Source organism: Lithobates pipiens, unplaced genomic scaffold (assembly GCF_037356315.1).
Source record: "Lithobates pipiens isolate NorthernLeopardFrog02 unplaced genomic scaffold, aLitPip1_a1.2 Scaffold_30, whole genome shotgun sequence".
Taxonomy (NCBI): domain Eukaryota; kingdom Metazoa; phylum Chordata; class Amphibia; order Anura; family Ranidae; genus Lithobates; species Lithobates pipiens.
The window spans coordinates 61,094,005-61,120,596 of record NW_027507791.1 but is presented as its reverse complement, the minus strand read 5'-3'; the positions used below and the strand labels follow the sequence as shown (position 1 = coordinate 61,120,596).

The 26,592-nt window shown below is 46.0% G+C and overlaps 1 long non-coding RNA gene across 1 annotated transcript; it reads left to right on the top strand.

Annotated features, from left to right (window-relative positions):
- The first annotated feature begins 12,030 nt into the window (after window positions 1–12,030).
- On the top strand, window positions 12,031–22,670 carry LOC143942088 (uncharacterized). Its single transcript, XR_013264673.1, has 3 exons — window positions 12,031–12,330; window positions 16,918–17,006; window positions 21,656–22,670. It is a non-coding gene; the product is annotated as an uncharacterized LOC143942088 (long non-coding RNA).
- The last annotated feature ends 3,922 nt before the right edge of the window (window positions 22,671–26,592 follow it).

The window sequence follows — 26,592 nt, the reverse complement described above, 5'->3', positions numbered from 1 at the left end:
AGAACTTTTGTGGAACAAGCAGGTTGTGTGTTAGTGATTAGCAGACTGTACGTCAGTCCCTATACCGCTGAAGGACTGCTGCAGTATAGGGCAGCGGTCAGCAGTGGTGCACGTCAACCCTATCTATTGTGGACCGATAGCGGTCCTTACAGAACAGCAGACTGTACCGCACTCAAGCCTATGTACCGTAGCACCCTATACCAAGTTACCAGTCCTTATAAGAACTTTTGTGGAACAAGTGAGTTGTGAATGTTTAGCAGACTGCAGCAGAAGGGCAGCAGTCAAGTATAATATCCTTTCTATATTTGGAAGAAAGAATATTATACATGTACAAGCCTATTACTGTACCACTGATACCAGTCCTGAAAAGAACCTTTGTGGAACTAATAATAACAGCAAGTCTTTAAAATTACCCTCACTGCCTGACAACACTGCTTCCTTCCTGTCCCTATACAAATTGGCAAAAAAAGAGAACGATTAGTGGTTACTGGAACAGCTCTTTTGTGGACCTTGATAGTAACAGCTAATGATGATGATGATGATGATGATGATGAAAGACTAATCTGGCTGTCCCTGTAGCATACACCGTCCTTTCCCTTTCTCTAAACTAACAAAAGACACTCAGGCTGCTGCAAGAATCAGCAGCACAGCAAACCTATCAACACCTAACACCTATACCAGTCCTGAAAAGAACTTTTGTGTACCAAATAGCTAGTGGTTTATCTCTCCCTACTCCACACAGGAACCTGTCCCTATCGTAACAGAAGAAAGAATGTAAAATGGCCACCGGATCGGGTGTATTTATAGGTTAGGGGGAATGTACAAGTGTCCATGTGCTGTCATGTCTCAATTGGCTGTCCTGTATCACATGATAAACGTGTCACCAAAGGTTAAAGTTCTTGTATACATTAAACACGTAAGTCCGCCGCGGCGAACGACGGAAAAAGGCGTTCGAACGTGCGGACCGCGAATGTCGGAAATTCGCCGCGAAACGACCGCCGGGCGAACCGTTCGGCCATCACTATTCTCGGCAGCTTTCGGCCGCCTTCGGCTCTTCTCAGCGGCCGAAAGCTGGCGAGAATGGCCGAAGGCGGCCGAAAGCTGGCGAGAAGAGCCGAAGGCGCCGGAGACCTGCCGAAAACTACTGCACGCCGCCGGCGGCATTTAAAAAAAATAAAAAAACAAATAGCAAATAAAATAGACAAGGCTGCAATGGGGGACAAGACTGCATAAGGCTGCAATGGGGGACAAGACTGCAATGATGGACAAGGCTGCATAAGGCTGCAATGGTGGACAAGGCTGCATAAGACTGCAGTGGTGGACAAGGCTGCAATGGTGGACAAGGCTGCAGATGACACTGATGGGCATATAAAATGTAAATTTTTCTTTTCTTCCCCTTAATCTTCCCTCCTAAAAGTTTTTTTCCTTAAAATTCCCTCCTAAACTTGGGGTGCGTGTTATACGCCGATAAATACAGTAGTTGATATATAACAATATATTTATTACATAGAAAAATAACGTAAAAAAATTATTTTAAAAGCAAGTTTGAAATAATCATTAAATAAATAATCAATAAACAAATATTCATGGTTCCCCCAAGAGATATTTGTTGATGAGGTGTGTCTCAAAGATTGGCCTTCCCTCCTAGTTTCATAGTACATACACCGATTCCTCAGGAGGAATAATAAGACAAATAATTGAATAAAGCACAGATCAAGTAAGTTAGACTTATGAAACTTATACAATTATGGTTCAGCAAAAGAACATAGGAAACGAGTTGCTCACCCGACAGGTCAATGGCCAAGTGTGGAACCATGTGGCTTGAAATAGGTTCCCCCCTGCTGCAGACAAGGAGGATTATGCGGAAATTATTCTAAATAAGAGGGAATAATAACAGAAGGGTATGTCATACATAGTCAGTCCACAGTCAGTAGGGATGAGAAAGAAAAGGGAAGGAGAGGAGGGAGGGAAAAGGGGGGGGTGGGAGGGAAAGGGAGGGAAGGTGGAGAGAGGGGAGGGGAAAAAAACTAAGGGAATGTTATAGGGGAGGAAAGGAAAAAGGGAAGGACGGGGAGGGCAGGGGAAGAGGAAAGGTAAAAAAGGAAATGGATGGAAGCAGGGTAATAAGTAAGGGGGGAGGGGGGAGGGGAAAGAGGAGAGAAGGGGGGAGAGGAAAAAGGGAGGAAAAGAGGAAAGGGCAGCACAGATGGATAAAGGGGTAGTAGGAAAGTGGGGGGGGGGGGGTTAAAGAGGAAAAAAAAGGAAGGAAAAGTAGGAAAGGGGGAGAGGAAGAAAGGGGGGAGAAAAGGAGGTGGAACAAAGGGAAGGGGGAAGGGGGAAGGGAAGAGGGGAAAAGGGGGGCAAAAACAAGGAGAGGGGTGGAGGGGAAGGGAGGGGATGGAAAGAAGGAGGGGGGGGAGAAAGGAAAGGGAAAGGGGGAGAATGGGATAATGGAAAAACCAGGGGGCAAAGAAGCCAGGATGACCTTGAGGTATGCCAGGAAACAGAATAACTCACCTAAAAACCAATAATACAGGTAATCAAATTATTCTGAAACTCCAGGGGAAGACGGTGAGTCCTGATGAATTGGACTTGGCAGTTAGGCAGACAGCGGTATACCCAAATGACTGGCATGGTCGTATGATTTGGATGGATCTAAAGGAGGCTTCAAATGTGGCCCCTGACATCAATAAAGGGCCACACATAATGTTCATTATATGTAATGCTTGAAAGGACTGTCAGAAACTGCAGATCTAATAGACATACCTCCCAACTTTTTGATATGGGAATGAGAGACATCTATTAGCAAAAGTATGTAGGCATAGGACACACACCCTGCCACACCCCCTTAAAGGAGAATTATACAAAACAAAGATTAGTTAAACCCACAAGTGTTTTTTTGTTTTTTTCTTTGTTTTTTGCCACTATTATTCTTTTATACTGGCTTTTGAAATTTACAAATGCAGCAATTGAGAAACTAGGTGAAAGGTTTAGCATAGTGAAACACTTTTGAAAGATAAATAGTATATTTTCTATACAACTATGTAGATCAGACCAAAATGAGGGACAAATGATTAGGAAAAAAGGGGCAGAGGGATTTTTTTTTTAAATCAAGGACAGTCCCTTGTAATCAGGGACAGTTAGGAGCTATGCTAATAGAGGAAAGGAGGGTCAGAGAGTGTGGACAGGATACATTTTGGGCTGGAGATATGTTGCAGAAGACAATATGAAACTGGGAACATGTTACATGAGCATAGCTCCTAACTGTCCCTGATTTGGAACAAAGTCCCTCTATCCCTCTTTCCTCCTCATTTGTCCCTCATTTTGGTTTGATCTATATAATTCTATATAAAATGCACTATTTATCTTTCAAAAAGTGTTTCCCACTTCTAAACATTTCATCCAATTTTTAAATTGCTGCATTTGTAAATTCCATAAGCCAGTACAAAGGATTAGTAGTGGTAAAAAAAAGCACTTGTGGGTTTAACAAATCTTTTTTTTTTTTAAATGTAATATCGCGTACACACGTAGTCGTCTACCCGACGGACTTAGTCTGGCGGACTTCCCGCCAGACTGTCCGTCGGACTTTCCGAACGGGCTACTTGCCCACACACGGCACTTTTTCAGCAGACTAATACGGCGTACTAAGTCCGCCGTACTATCCGCCCTACTTTTGAAATGAACGGACTCGCCCACACACGCGGAGGAAAGTCCGCTCATTTCGAGCGCGTCTCCAGGTAGGCGGGGCCCGCAAAGCAGATGTCGCTGGCCCCGCCACCTGGCATGGACTTAAAGGGGAACCCCAATCGGCGTGGGGGTCCCCCCAAGTCCACAACAGACCCTTGTCCGAGCATGCTACCCGGCCGGCCAGGAAAGGAGGGGCGAGCGAGCCCCCCCCTCCTGATCCATGCCCTCAACATGGGGGGTGCCTTGTTGTTATATAAGTCGCCGCGCAGCGCGTCCCTGGCATTGCGGCCGGAGAGAGCTTCGAGTCAACATCTATGCATGTTGCTTTTGAGCATTTTTGCGGTGCTTTTCGCGTTTTTGGACACGCATTTTTACTGCGATTTTTTTTTTTTTTTGCACTTCGATTGCTTAGCAACCAGCTATATACAGTGAAAAAAAAAAACGTAAAACGCAAATTGTGGCAAAAACGCGGTACTTGCATTTTTGATGCGGGTCCGTTGACTTCTATTACCGTATATACTCGAGTATAGGCCGACCCGAATATAAGCCGAGGCCCCCAATTTACCCCCAAAAAACTGTAAAAAATTATTGACTCCAGGAGAAGAAGGAGAAGAAGAAGAAGAACGGAAGGCGGTGGCGGCGGCGACAGAAGACCGGGCCACCGCCTATAAAAGAGCTATAAGAAGGCGCGGTGGCCCGGCAGAAGAACCGAAGAGGGGGACAAGACCCCCGAAGTCGGAAGAAGAGGCCGCGGCGATGAAGAAGAATGCCGGGCTCCTCCGCTAGCAAAATAGCTACAAGAAGATAGCGGAGGAGTCCGGCGAGAAGACCCCCGAAGACGGAAGACCCCCGGAGCTGTGCAATAAATTATTTTATCTTGTGTGTTGTGTTTTTTTTGTACTTTATTTTACAGGTGAATGGGTAGGGGTACATTGTACCCCATACTCATTCACATAGGGTGGGGGGCCGGTATCCGGGGGCCCCCTTATTAAAGGGGGCTCCCGGATTCCGATAAGCCCCTCGCCCGCAGACCCCGACAACCAACGGCCAGGGTTGTCAGGAAGAGGCCCTCATCAACATGGGGACAAGGTGCTTTGGGGTGGGGGGGCCTGGTACGGCTCAGGAGGGGGGCGCTCGCTCACCCCTCCTTTCCTGGCTGGCTGGGTAGTGTGCTTGGACAAGGGTCTGTTGTGGACTTGGGGGGACCCCCACGCCGATTTTTTTTTTTGGCGTTGGGGTTCCCCTTTAAGTCCATACCAGGTGGCGAGGCCAACAACGTCTCCTTCACGGGCCCCGCCTCCCTGGAGACCCGCTCGAAATGAGCGGACTTTTCTCCGGGCGGGAAAAGACCATTCATTTCAAAAGTACGGCGGACTGGCACACACACGGCCGGATTGTCCGCCGAAATGCAAGTCCGGCGGGAAGATTGGAGTGCAAAACTACTTTCTAAGTCTGCCGTACTTTCGGGTCAAAAAAGTATGCCGGAGGCTACACACGGGGGGATTGTCTGGCGGACTTCAGTTTGCCGGACTTTTCAACCCGCTTGTTTGATCGTGTGTACACGGCATAATTCTCCTTTATTGGGGCGTGACAGGGGGGTGTGTCCTATGCCTACATATTTTTTGCTAATAGGTGTTTCTCATTACCATCTCAAAAAGTTGGAAGGTATGAATGAAGCTAGTAGATATCAAGGGGTGTGGGAGGCCTGGCTGGTGGCTGGGACAGAACAGATGGGGTCGGGGGTGGTAGCCCCCCCTTCCAGTGGTAGCTGGAGGTTCCAAGGTGAGTACGGAGGGGTGCTGCAACAGGGTCGGCGACCGCAGATGGAATTTGGCTAGCGGATGCAGCCTGCTGCGAGGTCTATATGCTGCTGCAGTTTAATTTAGATAAGGTTAAACCAGACGAGAGTAAGAAAGAGGAGGAAGAGAAACAGCGTTATCGCCTTATTCCACATATGGTTGGGAATTGGTCGCAGGCATTTCACATATTGGCCAGTGTCAATGGAGAAAAGGCACCGGAAAACTGTTCGGCCCTGTTCTGTTATCTCGATTCCATTAGTGAGGCCCAGAGGGTATACAGGGAGGTGGCATGACGAGCAGTACAGGCAACGGAAAGAAGTGAGACCATCGTTAGGATGGGATCATAAGGACATAGGTTTGTGGATGAAGCTTATTATGCAAGCCAGGGTAGGGACACAGCCCTTTCATGGGGGGGGGGGGCGGGGGTGCACCGGCCTCTTCACCATCGGCCAGAAAGCGGAAGGGGTTCTGTTGGCAGTACAACAGTACTTGCAAGTTCAGGGGGCCATGCTGCTTTAGACATGAGAGTTCAGGATGCAGCGGTGCCCACCCCTTGTAAAAATGTTTTAAAAAAGGGAGAAAACAGGGTGATGCTGGAAAAAGGGAGGACGCTGGTGAAGGTGGGAAAAATGGCACCGTACCTAAGTAAGTATCCGAACAGGGGAGCAGCGAGGAAGCTGTGGTTGGGCTTTAAGGAGGGCTTCTTGATTCCCTGTGAATTGGCGGAGGTCCAACCTACGGTCGGCGTATGAGCACTCTGATGTGGTTTCCAGTAAACTGTGGAAAGAAGTAGCTTTGGGTAGAATGGAGGGCCCGTTCGCCGTACCGCCAGTGGGGGATTTGGTGGCGTAACCATTGGGGGTGGTCCCTAAGCGGAAACCAAATCCGTTTTGACTTATTCACCACCTTTCACACCCAAAGGGTGGGTCGGGGAGTGAGGCGATTGATCCGGCTCTTTGCACCGTCTCTTATGCCTCGTTTGATGAGGCCGTTCGGGAAGGGGGAACTGATGGCTAATACTGTCATTGAGTCGGCCTTTAGATTACTGCTGGTACATCCGGATAGTGTACGATTGTTGGGATGTTGTTGGGAGGGAGTTTTTTGTGGATAGATGCCTGCCAATGGGTTGAGCTATATCCTGTTCATACTTTGAGTTGTTCAGTTCCTTTCTGGAATGGGTAGTTAAGGATTGGTTGGGCATTGGCTCGATCTAGCATTATTTGAATGATTTCTTGGTTATAGGCCCTCCTAATGATCACACTTGTGCGATCTTGTTAGCTACTATGCAGCATGTTTTTCACGTTTTCAGGGTGCCGCTGGCACAGAAGAAGACACAAGGTCCTGCGACGGTGTTAAAATTCTTGGGTATCATTATTGATACTGACCGGATGGAATGTCGGCTGCCAATTGACAAAATGGAGGATCTCAAGGAGGTTGTGGTGGCTGCATCGAGTCATTCCAAGATTCAGCTGAGGGAGTTGCAGTCAGTGTTGGGAAAACTCATATTCGCGTGTCGCATTATGCCAGGTTTTCTGTAGATGCCTTGCGGCAGCGACAGCTGGGCTTACGGCCCTGCATCACTTTGCCAGATTGGGGAGAGAGAGCACAGGGGCGATTTGAAAGTATGGGCGGTCTTTCTTGAACAATACATTGTGTTTTGTTTGCCATGGGCTGTCTTTTCTGGGTACTTGCATGACGGGTGGGTGAAAGGTGATTGTCCTCTGGGTCTGTTTCTGTGCTTTTCTTTCTTTTCAGCCCCTACCTGTCTGATATGGATCCTGGGCCATTCCTATGTTCACTGGAGGAAAAGAGGGCATTGGTCAGACCAGAGGGATGTCAGTTGGGTTTCTCCCGGGAAGAGGCAAGGGTGAGGTGGATTGGCATTCCGGGTATGCTATGGTCCAGAGTTATGCCAGAAATACAATGGTATGCTCACTGGGACAGGCCACCGAATGTGTTATTATTACATGTCAGGGGCAATGACCTTTGCCTTCGGGCTTCAAGGGAGCTGATAGGATTTCCTCCAACTCCGGTTGGCCTTTCCTGACACGGTCATAATTTGGTTGGATATCATCAGGAGAGCAACATAGCGGGGGGCCCGGTCAGTGGACAACATCAATAAAACAAGGATAAAGGTCAACAAAGCTGTGGTCAGGAATGGAGGGTTGGTGGCCCGGCATCTGGAGTTGGAAGGGGACAATGGCATTTATTTGAGGGGAGATGGGGTTCACCTGTCAGCAGTGGGAATATATATGTGGTTCCTGGGGCTCCAGGAAGGTCTACAATGGGCCTTGCGGCTGTGGTGGGCCGCCCACGCGTAATGGATCACTGGTGGGCGTCTGTGGCAGGGGTCTCTGGTTCCTGAAGGTCGGAATGGTGGTGGTAGATAGTGTGTATGTGTATATATATATATATATGTGTATGTATGCATTTGTCCCTGTGCTGAATGGATCACGGCTAGGGGCCAGGATACTGTGATGGTGGTGAGCCGATGAGATGGGGCCTTCTTTCAGGAACCTCAGACATAGAAATCCTTTCTGGTTAAAAAATGTATGTTGTTTGAAATATATGTTATATATATATATATATATATATATATATATATATATATATATATATATATTGTGGTAGTATGGTACCCCACCAGCGGAAGGATGCAGGGTTCTCAACCAGGCAGGTTGAGGGGCTCCAGGAAAGTTCTTTGTTTGTGAGGAAACTGGCTTTTCAGTTTCCTCATTTTTTTCAAGAATCCAGTTTGGGACCTGGAGCCCGGAGATTCCATAGTGTTATGGGTGGGACGGAATCTCCAATCCTGGGACCGGGTTTTGGGAACAGCCAGAAGTCTTTCTGGATGATTGCACAGGTGGGTCCTGGGTTTAAAACAGAGCCAAGACCATGGTTCTGGGCTGCACCCTCCCGAGGAGTCCAGGCGTGCAAGGGAGAAACATGCATGTTTACATGGTATAGCTAGAGGGCTGAAGTGTAAGCCTGAACGGCGGTATTGCTGAGGAAAGCCAGGTGGCTCGGTACTTTTCGTTTTATGACTACGCTGTTGCTGTGTGAAGCTGAAACCCTCCTGTTATTTGACTTATTTTGTTTTGCCTTTAATAAAAGTGGGCCAACAAGCCCTTAAATTATATATCTGGCATGGACTCTGCTCACTGGTGTGCTCTACCCTTAAGCTAAAACAACCCGTGATGTTACAATATATATATATATATATATATATATATATATATATATATATATATTAACCACTTGAGATCTGCGCTATAGCCAAATGACGGCTACAGCGCGGATCTCCTTTGCCGGGACGACGTCTATTGACGTCGTCCCGCGCACGAGCGGCCTGCGCGCCCCCTGAGGGGCGCGCGCGGCGCGCTCTGTGATCGGCGAGTCCATGAGACTCGCCTGATCACCGATCCGTGCAAGGGGTCGATCCCGACCCCTTATCACATGATCAGTTGTCAGCCAATGACAGCTGATCATGTGATATCATGTGATATAATGGAGCCGGTAATCGGCTATTATTCCAGCAGTGCCCACAGTGCCACCCAGCAGTGCCCACAGTGTCACCCAGCAGTGCCCACAGTGCCACCCACAGTGCCACCCACAGTGCCACCCAGCAGTGCCACCCAGCAGTGCCCACAATCTGCCTCAAAGGTGCTGCACCCCAGTGCCACTTATCCGTGCCCATCAGTGTCATCTACCAGTGCCCAGCAGTGCCGCCCATCAGTGCCCAGCAGTGCCACCTATCAGAGCCACCTATCAGTGCCACCTATTAGTGCCCATCAGTCCCATCTATCAGTGGTACCTATCAGTGCCCATCCATGCCACCCATCCATGCCCATCTTTGCCCATCGGTGCCGCCTTATCTGTGCCCATCGGTGCCGCCTTATCTGTGCCTATTAGTGCCACCTTAACTATGCCTATCAGTGCCCACCAGTGCAGCCTATCAGTGCCCACCAGTGCAGCCTATCAGTGCCGCCTAATCAGCGCACTTCAATGAAGGAGAAAAATGACCCGTTTGCAAAATTTTATAACAAACTATTAAACATGATTTTTTTTTTTTTTTGCATCTTTTTTTGTTTGTTTAGCAAAAAATAAAACTCCGAGCTGTAACTAAATACCACCAAAAGAAAGCTCTATTTGTGGGAAAAAAATGATAAAAATTTCATTTGGGTACAGTGTTGTATGCCCGCACAATTGTCATTCAAAGTGCATCAGCGCTGAAAGCTGAAAATTGGTCTGGGACTGAGGGGGGTTTAAGTGCCCAGTAAGCAAGTGGTTAAGAAAAGTTATTTTTGATACAGTTCTGGTTCGGATTTAATAAAGGGGCCTCCGTTGTCCATGTAATCCAGAATGTGTCATGCAGGGGCGGACTGACAACACTCAGGGCCCCGGACTGAATAAAGCAAGGGCCCCCTGTCAGGCCACACCCATGACATAACCCATAACAGTGTCCATTAGAGACTACAAAGGAGTCTAATGGAACCTGGAGGGGGGAGGGGTCTCTCTATCAGAGGCCCTTTCAGTGTCCATTACAGAGCCTGTTAGAAAGGGTCCCCTCCAAGTCCCATTAGAGACTACAAAGGAGTATAAAGGGACCGGGAGGGGGGCCTCTCTCTAACAGAGTGTACAGTGAGGGAGGGAGGACGGTAGAACTAGAAGGTTTGCAACAGGCCCAGTGCGCCGAAGTGCGCAGTGCAACAAGTAATAATGTCATGTGCGTGTGTGGGTCCTCTCTGTGTCCATTTGAGAGTCTATTTTAGAAAGAGCCCCCATCAATGCAGCCTCATCAGTGCCCAACAATGCAACCTGATCGATGCCCATCAATGCAGCTTCACCAGTTCCCATTAATGCAGCTTCACTGGGTCCTATATTGTTGCTTCACCAGTGCTGGTCAAGGCAGCCTCACCAGTGTCCATCAGTGCATCCTGATCAATGCCCATAAATGCAACCTTACCAGTGCCCATCAGCGCAGTCTCATTAGTGCCCATCATTGCAACCTCACCGGTGCCCATCAGTGCAGCCTGATCAATGCTCATCAGTGCAGCTTCACCAGTGTCCGTCAATGCAGCTTCACCAGTGTTCATCAATAAAGACTCATCAGTGCCCATCAATGCAACCTCACCAGTGCCCATCAATGCAACCTCACCAGTGCCCAACATTGCAGCTTGATCAATGCCCATCAATGCAGTCTGATCCATGCCCATCAATGCAGCCTGATCAGTGTCCATCAATACAGCCTCACCAGTGCCCATCAGTGCAGCCTGATCAATGCCCATCAATGTAGCTTCACCAGTGCCCATCAATGCAGCTTCACCAATGCTCATCAATACAGCCTCACCAGTGCTCATCCATACAGCCTCACCAGTGCCCATCAGTGCAGCCTCATCAGTGCCCATCACTGCAGCCTGATTAGAGTCCATCAGCGCAGCCTCATCAGTGTCCATCAGCACAGCCTCATCAATGCCCATCAGTGCAGTCTCACCAGTGTCCATCAATGCAGCATCACCCATGCCCATCAATGTAGGGTTCAGGACAGGGTTCAGGATTGCGCTACATACAGAGGACAGGGTTCAGGATTGCGCTATGTACAGAGGACAGGGATAAGGATTGCGCTACGTACAGAGGACAGGGTTCAGGATTGCTCTACGTACAGAGGACAGGGTTCAGGATTGCTCTACGTACAGAGGACAGGGTTCAGGATTGCTCTGCGTACAGAGGACAGGGTTCAGGATTGCACTATGTACAGAGGACAGGGTTCAGGATTGAGCTACATACAGAGGGCAGGGTTCAGGATTGCACTATGTACAGAGGACAGGGTTCAGGATTGCGCTATGTACAGAGGACAGGAGTGCATTACATTCTGAGTACAGAGTTGATGATTGTGCTATGTACAGAGTGCAGGTGTACATATCTCACAGAACACCCCCCCCTCCCAAATGCAGAGTGCCTCTCTCCTTCTTTCCCAGTACCGACCTCTTCTCCCTGTCTAGGTCACAGCACGCCACTGCCTCACAAGAAAAAATGGACTAACTTACATGTCAGGCTGCTGCCAAGGGCTTCCTGTAGGGCCGTGGGCTCAATGATAGAGCCATGTGCCCATCCCGCCCCCTCCAAATGCAGGGAGAGCAGAGAGGGTTTCCAGTGTGCTGCCGGGATCGCTGTCGCCAGGCTTCTGTGTTTTATAAGTTAATATAGTGTGCTGCAATGCAAGGGTCCAACGCCGCCTGAAAAAAAAAATCAGTGATTACTGCATTACAAAATTGAAGCTGCCAACTGGCCATCACTGGGTGCCATCCCCGCCTCCTCTGCTCCGCTTACCAGCAGTCCACCGCTCTCTGTGACACATGTGGAGCCCCAGGATTTACTGACAACAGAGGGAAAGGGGCCTGTTCTTTTTTATAGAGTTAAGGGTTTCTTAAACAAATAAATTTCCATTTGTCCTAGAAATACCCATTGTAATAAGTGTATAAGATTTGACTGGAATAACTGACTTTGTTAACTCTTTTCCCATACATGCCTTTAGATAGTCCCAGGTCCAACAGCCCTGTTGTGCTTCTGGCTCCTTTACTGCTTCCTCCTTCCAACATCATCCAGCTGGCTTTTGCAGTAAATGTGAGTTGTAACATCACTCAATGGACCTGCAATGTCTCTGGAATATATCACAAAGGTAAAATCATCTGTAGGGAAGACCATGATAGGAATTGGACTTGTGTAAACCTGATCTCACTATCAAGTCACTCATGGAGCTACGGAGATAATGTGATCTGTGAAGTTTGGTGCAATTCTTCTCCTATCCAGGTCCAATGGAGGATTCCAGAAAAAGGTACAAGAGGTAAGCCTTTGTTAAAAAAAAAAAGTAAAGAACCTGAATAATAAGGGCTATGGGGCACAAATCCACACAATGGCAAACTATTACCGTTTTAGTGCAGGAGGATTTTATTGGCCAAGTCTGTAGCATAAAACAAACAAAACAACTGCCCATCTGAGCTATGTACTAAACTTTGGTAAGTTCCTAACTAACAAGGTGCCCCCAAAACATTTAGGCAGCACATATACCTTTTTTTTTGTGTTCTGTCGGCACTCAGCTTTTTTACGCAGCAGCAGTCTCCAAAAGCAGAGACTAATAATGAGGTCTGACAACCAGATAGGATGTGGACCTAGGATTAGAGGCCTCATCCCACCCGAAGCTCTATAAACTCTCTGGGCACCAGAATCCAGTGCAAATCTCATTAAGCTTTGGAGAAAACTAAAAGTTTGTTTCCCCCATCTCATTCTTAAACTCTATAGCCCTGCCCCATGTATTTATGTTCTTTACTTAACCAAAAACTCTTTATCAGGAGCTATGATTGCAAAATTTTGGTTACTCGCCCTTTTTTTTCTTGTATTCCTAAAAATTAGGACTTTTTTCTTAAACCACTTCATGTCAGCATTTTACATTTCAACCTTTCCCGTCCAGGCCACCTTTCAGTTTTCAGTGTTGTGATAATTACTTGGTCTATCAACATTGTACCCAACTGATTTTTTACAATTATTTTTGATACAGATAGAACTTTCTTTTGGGGGTATTTAACCATTTTTTTTTTTTACTGTGTAAAAGAACAAAAAGACAAACTTTGGTGAAAAAAACGGTTACTTTATAGTGAAACACATAAAAAATCACAGGACAATAATAAAAACCCCAACCCCAAAGTCTAAATTATTGCCAAACTTTTATGGAAAGGAAGAAATATACATACATTGAGGGGGTTAAAATATCAATTGAGGTGGGCTTAGCCTTTAAAAGTTGCCTACTGAAGCCTCGTGCAAGTCTTCTGTTAGTGAAAAAAAATCTGAAGAAGTTGAAATTGCAATGTATTAATGAATAAACCCAAAACACTTCACCTCCCCAAAGGAAAAAACAATCACTTAATATTTGGTGGCCAGTAGCACTTAACCCCCTTAAAGCGGTGTTCCAGCAGCAAAAATCTTTTTTTAAAAGTCAGCACCTACAAACACTGTAGCTGCTGACTTTTAATAAGGATACTTACCCGTCCAGGAAGCCCACGGTATTGGCCCCCCCTGAGGCTGACCCGTCCATCGAATCAGGTGCAGGCGCCGCCATTCCAACTAAGGGAAACCGACAGTGGAGCCTTGTGGCTTCACTGACGGTTTACGACTGCACATGCACGAGTCCCATGTCGCTTTGTGAATGGCCAGCTTGTCTTCTTGGACACACAAAGGTCCCAGAAGACAACGAGGATGCTCGCCAAAGAAGAGGACGTGACTTCCTGGGCCCGGCTGATTGGGAAGTACACTTGTACTTCCAAAAAAGATACTAAAGGAAAAAAAAAATTTTTCAATATCCAAAAACGAGGGGTGGAGAGGTGGTCTTTTATTTAAGACCCCCTCTCAAAAGTGGGTGGAACTCTGCTTTAATCCCACAAACACTGCTGGTCAGGGGCATTTTAAACCCTCCCCAGTGCTATCATTGATGGTCAGCAGCACTTTAAAGTGGTTGTAAACCTACTCCATTCACTTTTACCTATAGGTAAAGCCTAAACTAAGGCTTACCTATAGGTAGTGGAAATATCTCCTAAACGTGTGCCATTTAGGAGAGATTTACCTTGTAGTGCGCCGGGGGTGTCATTGGCGCATGCGCTGTGAAAAAACAGACCTCTGTGCCCTTTCTTCACTCGTATGTGCCATGACTGACGGCTTTCACGTACATGTGCGGGAGTGACGTCACACGGCTCTGGACAGTCACAGAGCAGGAGTCTGCGCCCCACGGAAGGAAGAGGGCAGAAGATGGATGCTTCCACCAGTGGGGACAGCACAGGCTTCAGTTGCAGGTAAGTGCCACATAATGGGCTAGTATGCGATGCCTACTAGCCCATTATACTTTTACTTTGCAGGGAATGACAGAGGAAGTAAAACCCATCAGGGTTTACTTCCTCTTTAAACTCCTATCATAAACAATCCTATAACATCGAAATAAAATGATATTCCCGTGCTAACCAAATCTGTACGTTTAGATGCTGCTGCAAACACTGATGGAAATATCAGAGCCCAAATAAAGTATGAAATAAAGGTAGTGTTGCGATTTAAATTGAATAATGTGCAAATAAAGTGCAAAAGTGCTCAGTAAAAGATACGCTAATGGTGCGTACACAGGATCGTAATTCTCGTCGGAAAAGCCTTGGATGGTTTTTCCGAAGGAATTTCGCTCAAGTTTGTGTTGCCTACACACGGTCACACCAAATTCCGACCGTCTAGAACGCAGTGATGTACAACACTATGACGAGCCGTGAAAATTAAGTTCAATGCTTCCGAGCATGTGTCGAATTGTTTCCAAGCATGTGTCGAAATTTTGCGTGTCGGAATTGCCACAGACGATCGGAATTTCCGATAAATTTTTAAGGATTTGCTATGCATTTATTATACGAATCACATCTTGTAGTGCACTTTTAATCAAGCACTTTTTTCACTTTATTTTACACATTATAAGGATATATTTTATCACAGTTTTATCTGAAGAAGAATATTTTGAGCATGTGATACGCCTTCTTTATACTTTCAAGGATTCAATGTATATTGACCAAAGGGAATTGCCTCTTTTAAGTGTATATTTTACTGAGCACTTTTGCACTTTATTTGTACATTATTAAATTTGCAGCGCAGCACTACCTTTATTTCATAATCCTATAACATTGTTGGTCAGTGGCATTTTAATGCCTCCCGAAACAATTAAGCAACCATGGGTGGTCAGTGGCAATTTAAAACACTCTTCTACTCCCCCATCACTGGTAGTTGCTGGTAGTAGTGGTTGTAAAGCTCAGAAAACACCTACACCTAGTTAAATATATAAATGTACAGTATGCATTTCATCACTTTATCTTTAGATTTTTTATAAAACTTGCCAATATGTTGTTTTTCATCTTGCAAATGCAGGTCATGGGATCACTGTTTATTCCAAAGTACCTGTGGGTGGGCAAGAATTTAGGTGGGCATTCACATTATTACAGGAAGTAACATTTGCCACCCAGCATCAGTGTTTCCATTGCAATGAGACGCAGTCTTAGGCCGCGTACACACGCGCGGACTGTTCGCCCAACCTTGTTCGTCAAACAGTTTGACAAACAGTCCGCTCAAAATTAGCATGAACGGACTTGACCACACACGATGAACGAACAGTCCGCTGAAACCGTGCACGATGACGTGAACGGCACGTACGACGGGACTAGAAAACGACGTCCTATACACTGCAATGCAACCTTCGGCGTGTAAATCCTTTCTGAGTATGCGCGGAACTTAGTTTGACGAACAAGCCTACACACGAGCGGACTGTCCGCTCAAACCAAGTTTCAGCGGACAGTTTTACGGAAATTCCGAAAAACTTTGTTCGTCAGACTGTCCGCCGAAACTGTCTGCTGAAGCCCACACACGAGCGGACTGTCCGCTGAAACACTGTTCAGCGGACAAAGTTGGGCGAACAGTCCGCCCGTGTGTACGCGGCCTTACTAGGTGGCATGACGTCACTTCCCCCTCCTACCTTGATAGATGGCGGCAGGGATGTATATCTTATAACAGAGTACTCCATAAGATACCCTTTTACATAGGAATAAAGAAAGACAAGACAAAACATGCTAATTGAGATCCCCTTCTCTATAATATAGAATTTGAAGAAATAAAACACATTGTAGGCATTTGCCAATTTTACGTGGAAATATGGGTTTAGGGGCAGTTTTAGACATGGATAGAGACTCCAGGGAGAAGGTACCCTGCCCCATTCCCTTGTTCTGTGTAAAAGGTGGAAGGAGATGGGAATAACCATGGGGAGATCTAATATCTTGAGAGCCTAAGGCCGTGTACACACAGGCGGATTGTCTGCCCAACTAAGTTCGGCAGACAATCCGACAGACAGTCCGTTCAAAATTAGCATGAACGGACTTGACCACACACGATGAGCAGACAGTCCGCTGAAAGCGTGCGTGATGACGTGTACAGCACGTACGACGGGACTAGAAAAACGACGTCCTATACACTGCAATGCAACCTTCGGCCGTGTAACGCCTTTCTGAGCATGCGCCATACTTAGTCCGTCCAACTTGCCTACACACGAGCGGACTGTCCGCTGAAACCAAGTTTGGACGGACAAAACCAAGTTTGAACGGACTGTCTTACGGAAATTCCGTAAGACTTTGTTCGTCAGACTGTCCGCTGAAAAAGTCCGCTGAAGCCCACACACGAGCAGATTGTCCGCTGAAACACTGTTCAGCGGACTAAGTTGGGCAGACAGTCCGCCCGTGTGTACGCGGCCTAAGAGTGCCACAAAATGACTCAGTTGTCAACATTCGCAAAAAAAGTCAATATTAGTTACACTAGATTTTGCTTTTCACTGGCTGAACTTAATTTAAATTCATTTTTTTTTCTTTTTTTTTAGGATATGGAATCTGTTTGAGATTTGCCCTAACAGCAACCTTCATGGTATTGAGCATCTGCTGTATATTTATGTCCCACAGGTGTAAATAGGTAAATTTATGTTCCATCATGAATATCTCATTGTTGTATAACTTTGGACAAACACAAAAATTTTTAGTGCTAATGATGAGATTCAGACTGAAGTAGAATGTGGTTTGAACTTTGCCTGTTCGATAAACGCGCAAATTAAATGGTTTGTTTTCTAGTTCGCCAAGCGGAATCTCCAGCTGAATGGGAGTTTCTCGCTCAGGCTGGTTGTTAGGAAGTTGGTTATTACACCCTATTGATGTCCCATCTTGTTCACTGAAACTTATTTTGACCACCTTAACCAGGGGTCAAACTTATCTGGTAGCCCCCCCCTCCCTTTCGCACACAAGGTGGAGTGATTTTTTTTTTCTAGAAGGCTTTCCAGGGTATCCTCACATCTTTCTCTCTGGTGATATGTGTCACTTATACATGGACTGCTGTACATTGGTTGGTAAGAAATATCACTTTATACCCTCTCTAAAGGACTACTTCTGGGCTTAATCTCTTTCAAGTTTCTCTTGGAACTTTTGTTAAACAGGCTTTATGTGGAATGTTTATGAATTCTTTTTTTAATTAATACATTTTTTTTTTATGTGATTGTGTACACATTTTTTGCACTTAACTGGAATTAGTGATATTAATGCCGCGTACACATGATCAAACAATCCGGTGGAAAAGTCCGGCAAACTCAAGTCCGCCAAACAATCCCCCCGTGTGTAGCCTCCGGCATACTTTTTTGACCCGAAAGTACGGCGGACTTAGAATGCTGTGTTGCACTCCAATCTTCCCGGCGGACTCGCATTTCGGCGGACAATCCGGCCGTGTGTATGCCAGTCCGCCGTACTTTTGAAATGAGCGGACTTTTCCCGCCCGGAGAAAAGTCCGCTGATTTCGAGCGGGTCTCCAGGTAGGCGGGGCCCGCGAAGGAGACGTCGCTGGCCCCTCCGCCTGGTATGAACTTAAAGGGGAATCCCAACGGCGTGGGGGTCCCCCCCAAGTCCACAACAGACCCTTGTCTGAGCACGCTACCCGGCCGGCCAGGAAAGGGGGGGCGAGCGAGTGCCCCCCCTCCTGAGTCGTACCAGGCCGCGTGCCCTCAACATGGGGGGTGCCTTGCCACCCCAAAGCACCTTGTTCCCATGTTGATGAGAACAAGGGCCTCTTCCCGACAACCCTGGCCGTTGGTTGTCGGGGTCTGCGGGCGGGGGGCTTATCGGAATCCGGGAGCCACTTTAATAAGGGGGCCCCCGGATACCGGCCCCCCACCCTATGTGAATGAGTATGGGGTACAATGTACCCCTACCCATTCACCTGTAAAATAAAAGTACAAAAAAACACAACACACAGAATACCGGGCCACCGCCTGTAAAAGAGCTATAAGAAGAAGCGGTGGCCCGGCAGAAGAACCGAAGAGGGGGACAAGACCCCCGAAGTCGGAAGAAGAGGCCGGCGGCGAGGAAGAAAGCCGGACTCCTCCGCTAGCAAAGGAGCTACAAGAAGATAGCGGAGGAGTACGGCGAGAAGACCCCTGAATACGGAAGACCCCCGGAGCTGTGCAATAAAGTATTTTATCTCGTGTGTTGTGTTTTTTTTGTACTTTTATTTTACAGGTGAATGGGTAGGGGTACATTGTACCCCATACTCATTCACATAGGGTGGGGGGGCGGTATCCAGGGGCCCCCTTATTAAAGGGGGCTCCCGGATTCCGATAAGCCCCCCGCCCGCAGACCCCGACAACCAACCGCCAGGGCTGTCGGGAAGAGGCCCTTGTCCTCATCAACATGGGGACAAGGTGCTTTGGGGTGGGGGGGCCACGTGCCCCCCCTTCCCCAAGGCACCCCCATGTTGAGGGCACGCGGCCTGGTACGGCTCAGGAGGGGGGGGGCGCTCGCTCGCCCCCCTTCCTGGCCGGCCGGGTAGCGTGCTCGGACAAGGGTCTGTTGTGGACTTGGGGGGGACCCCTACGCCAATTTTTTTCGGCGTTGGGGTTCCCCTTTAAGTCCATACCAGGCGGCGGGGCCAGCGTCGTCTCCTTTGTGGGCCCCGCCTACCTGGAGACGCGCTCGAAATGAGCGGACTTTCCTCTGCATGTGTGGGCGAGTCCGTTCATTTCAAAAGTAGGGCGGATAGTACGGCGGACTTAGTACGCCGTATTAGTCTGCTGAAAAAGTGCCGTGTGTGGGCAAGTAGCCCGTTCAGAAAGTCCGACGGACAGTCTGGCGGGAAGTCCACCAGACTAAGTATGTCGGACATACCGCTACGTGTGTACGCGGCTTTATGCTACATGTTGGCTGAATTTTATGTCATTAGTTGATTCGCACTTTATTATTCACAGCACTGCACATTTTTTATGTAAGACCCTGCACCGTGCTGTAGTACTCGCACTATCCTCCTTGCTCCTGCTGCCTCTCAGGGAAGACTCCTTCCAAACTTCTTCTGTTGTCAGGATACTCTCAGGCCAACGCCCAAGGTAGAGCCCCCCCTCCTCTGAGTCCTTTGAGGGCCACTGACAGTCCCCCTCAGCACTGCATCTCCATCTTCCACCCGACTCCCCCTTCCCAGCATGACTCATTCCTATTTAAGGGTTAACTTACCAGTCCCATCTCCTAGGGATTGGCTAAGCACCCCTAAACATGCAGAATAACCCTCCTAACCTCCACCCTCCAGCTTCCAGAATGTTCTCCAACTATCCAGATTCAGGGGAGGGGGAGACACCAGAGAGCTGTCTGTATGAGTTATGCTGCCCTGAACTCCCACTGGGGAGATTTCCCTTCCTTTCCAGTACGGTAGCCAAAACAGAAAATGAAAGGAACACCCTACAACATTAGGGAATCGGTGGTTGCCCCAGGACTAGTGTCTCCAGTGGAAGATATCCCTTCTATCATTATTTTATGACAACTCAAAATTTGGGATTTTCATTAATTTAAACAAAGCTCCCAGCTGTTCCTCATATGAAGGGACTCTCTCTCTTTTGAGACCAAATCCTTCTGTCCCTTGTGCAGCCTCACTTGTCACTCCTCACTTGTCCCTCTTTTTGGCCTGAGGTGTATATCTCTATACAAAATGTAATGTTTTACTACCAAAAGTATGCTGCTGCACTAAACTTTTTATCCAACTTCTATATTACCTCTATATTATGGAGCTTGTTCTTTTATATACTGTGTGCCAAAGGTGACCCTCTTTATAATTTCAGAAAGCTCAACAGGTGTTCTAATTCCTCTCCACGCAATTCAAAACCAAGTTTTGGCTTTTAGTTATACCTAAATTTAAATGTATTCCTTTCATAAGAATGTTGACTTGTGTAAGAGAACTGTTGTAGCGCATCGGGTGCACTCGCACACGCATGCGGAAATTGAGTGATCGCAGGTGTGCCGATGTGCATGCGCAAAGGAATGTGTGCACTTGCAGGAGCGTGTCCACAGCTCCCTTTAGCGCCAGACAGCCTATTTAAAGGACGCTTTGACCCTTGCTTTCCCTGTGACCTGCCTGTATCCTGTTTAAATCATCCGTTACTGACCTGGCATACCACTGACATACCCGCGTATTCCGATTATACTGCTGATTACTGGTTCCTGACTCTGGCTTATCCCTGACGTTGCTTCTGCCTGATGTCCTGGTACTTGTCTGCTTACCCTTGCCTGCTTACCCTTGTATTGTCATTATACTGCTGATTACTGGTTCCTGACACTGGATTATCCCTGACATTGCTTCTGCCTGATGCCCTGGTACTTTGCTTGCCTGCTCGCTGCTGATTCTGGCTGATCCTTTGACTTCTCTCCTGTTTCCTGTCTGGCTCCACGTCTCCTCCAAGCACCCGAGCTGGTTTCCTCTCTTCCAAGCTCTATTGAATACAGTGAACTCCTGGCTCCTGTCTGCTGGAAGCTTTGGCAAGCTGCATTTCCTGAAACTGCAAGCCTGGTGGAGTTCCCCTTTAATCTCGGTTGATCTACCCAGCATCATCACAGTTCCAGACTTGATACTCTGCCTGAATCTCTGAGGCTACGACTTTTGACACAAGCTCCGCAACTTACACCTACAGGCACTCGTGTTCCTCCTGTCCCTTGGCACCCTCTGTCTAATTCTCAGTGGGGCCTGGGCTGGAGATACAAGGGATGCTGACCTCATCACTTCAGACTCCGACCAGGTACATGACAACGTGTCTCCTGTGTGACAGTATTTTCTGGTGGAAATATACCCACTTTGTGCAGTTATTAGGAACCTCAGACCCCTGATATCTTCACTGCGTGCTTCAGATATAGAGAGGGGCACAGTCTCTAATAAACTTCTCACCTGCCGCCCAGTGCCACATTGACCATGAAACTTGAAGTACCCAGGAACTGATAACCTACGTTTATCTATAGGACTATGAAACTTGACGTACCCAGAACCTGATAACCTACGTTCATCTATAGCAAAAATAATGTAAGGGTGAAGAAGTCATTGGCATGTTAATTGAGGGTGAAAAAGTCATTAATATGCTAATCCCTTCTACAGTTTGCACAGTAAAGGCACACTGAGGGTGTTTTCTTTTTTAGGAATGCATTGCACAGCAGTGTGCTGCAAATACATATTGGATTTTATGTAAAAGAACTGTAAGTACTGATACTCATTAAGTAAATCATGATGTATGTGAAACGTTTTTCATTATCTCTCTCAAATTTGCATGATTACAGATGATTTGCTCTTCCCCTCCCTCCTGAGGAAGCGGGTCAGATCCTGCAAAACACGTTGAGGCACACGGGATCCCTTTGAACATTGATATATTGAGGAAGCTGCTCAAAGTTGTTTCAAGTATTTGATATATGACATGTCCAGGTATCCATAAAGAGAAGGGAGCTTTATAGCTTGAATTGTTTTTTTATTTTTAAAGGTCGATAAACACAGTGCTTTTAATGAAAACTTGTCTATGAATGTGTATTTTTTATGTGTAGTCCATGGGCACCTAAAAGTCAATTTGCAAATAGCACTGTGTATAGAATCTTTTATATATCTTTGGGATGTGGTGTCTCCATAGTTAGAGTAATTACATAGTTATTGTAATTGACAAACACGGTCCTGAGGAAGTCTTTAACCTGAGGATGAACACCAGAGATTGTATTCAGGTGTGATGTGGGATCACCTGGGGATCCCTCATATAATGCAGGACGCTAGTAACTATGTCACCATTTGGGAGTTTAAAAATTGCCACAAGACTATAATTGTGGTTGGCACATTTATAAGGACAAGGTGCTGCATTCTGCCGCAGATAACGTGGTACTTTCAGTTCAGTGGCATCCTAAGTCAGGGAAGTGAGTCCACATGGTGGATCCATGGTTTTACATTTAATTGTCTAACTGTTTTGCGTATTTACTGATTTCTATAATGCTGCTGATTGTATTGCTTTTGTGCATTCTTGCAATTTATTTTGGTAATGTTTGTAACGTAACTGTTCAAGTGTGTGCCATTTGCCATAGAAATGTTTTTTTTTACATAATTGTAGTTATTTGCACAATGGACAGTATCAGCATTTTCCCACAGTTGGTGGCACGGGGACATGCCAGGTTTTAGATGTAGGGGAGAGAGTAAGGGTGTCCTAGCATAATTCTCACTAGGTAGCACCCTGCCTTAGAATATATAGCATCTCACAAAAGTGAGTAGACCCCTCACAATTTTGTAAATATTTTATTATATCTTTTCACGTGACAACACTGAAGAAATGACACTTTGCTATAATATAAAATAGTGAGTGTACAGCTTGTAGAACAGTGCAAATTTGTTGTACCATCAAAATAACTCAACACACAGCTATTAATGTGTAAACCGCTGGCAACAAAAATGAGTACAACTTCTTTTAACTCTATATAAACTGTAGTTTGTAAGTGAAAATGTCCAAATTGGGCCCAAAGTGTCAATATTTTGTGTGCCTACCATTATTATCCAGAACTGCCTTAACCCTCTTGGGTATTGAGTTCACCAGAGCTTCACGGGTTGCCACTGGAGTCCTCTTCCACTCCTCCATGAGGACAACATGGAGCTGGTGGATGTTAGAGACCTTGCGCTCTTCCACCTTCCGTTTGAGGATGCCCCACAGATGCTCAATAGGGTTTAGTTCTGGAGAAATGCTTGGCCAGTCCATCACCTTTACAATTAGCTTCTTTAGCAAGGCAGTGGTCATCTTGGAGGTGTGTTTAGGGTCGTTATCATGTTGGAATACTGCCTTGTGGCCCAGTCTTCAAAGGGAGGGGATCATGCTCTGCTTCAGTATGTCACAATACATGTTGGCATTCATAGTTCCCAGTGCTGGCAGCTCTCATGCAGCCCCAGGCCATGACACTCCCACCACCATGCTTAACTGTAGGCAAGACACACTTGTCTTTGTACTACCCACCTGATAGCCACCACATACGCTTGACACCATCTGAATCAAATAAGTTTATCTTGGTCTCATCAAACCACAGGACATGGTTCCAGCAATTCATGTACTTAGTCTGCTTGTCTTGAGCAAACTGTTTGCAGGCATCTTGTGCGTCATCTTTAGAAGAGGCTTCCTTTTGGGATGACAGCAATGCAGACCAATTTGATGCAGTGTGTGGCGTATGGTCTGAGCACTGACAGGCCGACCCCTTCAACCTCTGCAGTAATGCTGGCAGCACTCATACATCTATTTCCCAAAGACAACTTCTGGATATGACTCTGAGCACGTGCACTCAACTTCCTTGGTCGACCATGGCGAGGCCTGTTCTGAGTGGGACCTGTCCTGTATGGTCTTGGCCACTGTGCTGCAGCTCAGTTTCAGGGTCTTGGAAATCTTCTGGGCCATCTTAATGTAGAGCAGCAATTCTTTTTTTTCAGATCCTCAGAGAGTTCTTTGCCATAAGGTGCCATGTTGAACTTCCAGTGACCAGTATGAGATAGTGAGAGCAATAACATCACATTTAACACACCTGCTCCCCGTTCACACCTGAGACCTTGTAACACTGATGAGTCACATGACACTGGGGAGGAAAATGGCTAATTGGGCCCAATTTGGATATTTTCACTTAGGGGTGTAATCACTTTTGTTGCCAGTGGTTTAGACAATAACGACTGTGAGTTATTTTGAGGGGACAGAAAATGTACACAATTATACAAGCTGTACACTCACTACTTTACATTGTAGAAAAATGTAATTTCTTCAGTGTTGTCACATGAAAAGATAATAAAATAAATAAAATAAAATAATAAAATATTTACCAAAATGGTAAGGGGTGTACTTACTTTTGTGAGATACCATATATAGTGAGTGAGTTACAGGGTGCAAAGAGATTTGGTGGAAAGAGCACAAAGTTAGGAGCTCAGCTCTGTAGTTGGCCCCCCATGAGCTTTAGTGGGGCCCTTCTTGCCAATATGTAAAGCTTCGGGTGTCTGGTGTTCCCCTGAAGGGGAATACCTGGTGAAGTCCTGACAACATGAATGGGACTGAAATTGAGGACAAGACTAGCAGCACACCAGACTGGGAAAAGTGCAGAAAGCAGTCAAATGCCAGGTGAGAAGCTAAGTATGGAACATATTGTGCTCTGAAGTTGTATATATGCTGAAATTGGATGCTCTAAAGTTGTACATCTGGTATCATTGTCCACCCTGAAGTTGGAAAATAAAGCTTTGCAAAATGCATTGGACTTGCCTCCATTATTACTTGTGACCTACCTAGGGCATGGTTAATCAATTCATCCAGGAGGAAAGTGGGCATGGGACTGTATATGTGCTGGTAAAGGTACACTGACTGGCTCCCTTCGGGACTGAGGACACACACTAACATGAGAGAAGGGAAATGAGGCCCATTAGTGGTGCCAGTGAATGGAACATTGTGCCTCCATGTGGATAGCCCTGCCTACAAATGCTGTGTCCATATACTGATATCAGCCTCCAGTCAAGGCTACTATAAGGCACTCATGGGTCATTGACTAAGGATATAGGGTTAATGCAGTCAGGTGACTCTTAATATGACAAGATATTTGAAATAAAATCCAGGAACATCCTACTGATCATGCCCACTTATAACCACACCCATGAAATCCAACCACCAATGTTAACTACACCCACAAAGAGGGATTCCTTGAGTGTATCAAGAGGAAGAACATACAGAGTATGTAGTGTGGCGGCTATGGTGGATCTAGTTGTGATTGCCAAGGTTAGATATGTGTCAGCCAAGCCGGAGATTTATTTCTAAAAATGGAGACACAACTGGGGGACACATTTTTCACCCAGGGACAGCCTCCTAGAACCGGCGACTGTCCCCAGAAAAACGCTAAAAATAGTCCTGTATATAAAGCAGACCTCATGCTTAATCTAATCCCAGCATTAAAGTGTATGCTAATCCTCAACTTGCATCCTATTCTGTACATAAAGGTGTTTAAAAAATTTTCAAAGCTTCATAAAGTGGTCAGATGATCTCTATGTACTGCTGTATCTGAAGCCTGTGGTGCCTTCTGTTGAGTTTACCAGAACAAGTCTCTATATTGGAGCCGGTGTCAACTAGTACAAGGGGGACTGGAGTTTGGACATGCCAACCAATGACGTCACTGGCTGACTATGGGACTGCAAACTCGCCGTGCTCCTGCAAAGTTGAATTGGGCATGTCTATCAATGCAACCACTGGTCTGAACATTGCATTGGCAGAAAAGAACAGGAAGCTGCCAGAGACCTGGGAGACTGGCAGGATTTTCTGATATTTTGAGTGCATGTGTATTAAAAGTAGATATACAGGCATGGATCATGAAGATTAAAAAGTGCATTTCGTTTTATTTAATCTGATATATTATTTTTATGTGTACATGGTTATCACTTAAAAAAAAAAAAAAATCACACCACACAAGGGACAGAGTTTGTACAAAAGGGATTCACCAATCAAGTGTGTTTAGGGCAGAACCAGCGTTAGGGAGTTTCTTTTCTTTTCTTTTTTAAGACACTTGCTTCTAACCCTGCCTGCTAGGTAATTAAAATGTATGGATCTGTCATTATCAGTGCAATCAATTTAGTGGAGGAGTTTTTTTTTTAATCAATTTTTTTTGATTATATCAGTGAAAAGTACAATGAAATACACACACACCGAGTCATATACAAGAACAAAAGGGAAAAGGGTGTTGGAACAGATTACACTGATTAGGTAGTGTGCATTACTGCAAGTACATTTCAAGGCAACAAGAAGTGAAAGAAGAAAAGGAAACTAAAAATGAAAAAAGGTAATTGAAGCTAATTGCACTCGGCTCATAAATTCCATTATTGTAGAACTAATGATAATGGTGGTGAAAGAGGGTACTCTAGTGCCAAAACCAATAAATAACCAGAAGGAATATGGTGACAACCACAACAGTAAGATGATAACCAGATAGCTACACCGCAACCTCTTTGTGACACTTAAAGAGGAAGTAAACCTTGGACGATTTTCCTATTTTTTTTAAGTTTTATATACTATATAGTATTGCAACTTTAAATTCAGCAAAATTGGCAAAAAACGAGGCAGGAAAATATCTTATTTCTCTTATTTTGTATATCTTCACTTCTGGGTATCAGCCGCGCCATTTCTACTGCTGTTTCTTGAATCTAGTATTCATGTCCTTTATGCTCTTAATGTGTCTCCCTTTACAAATCT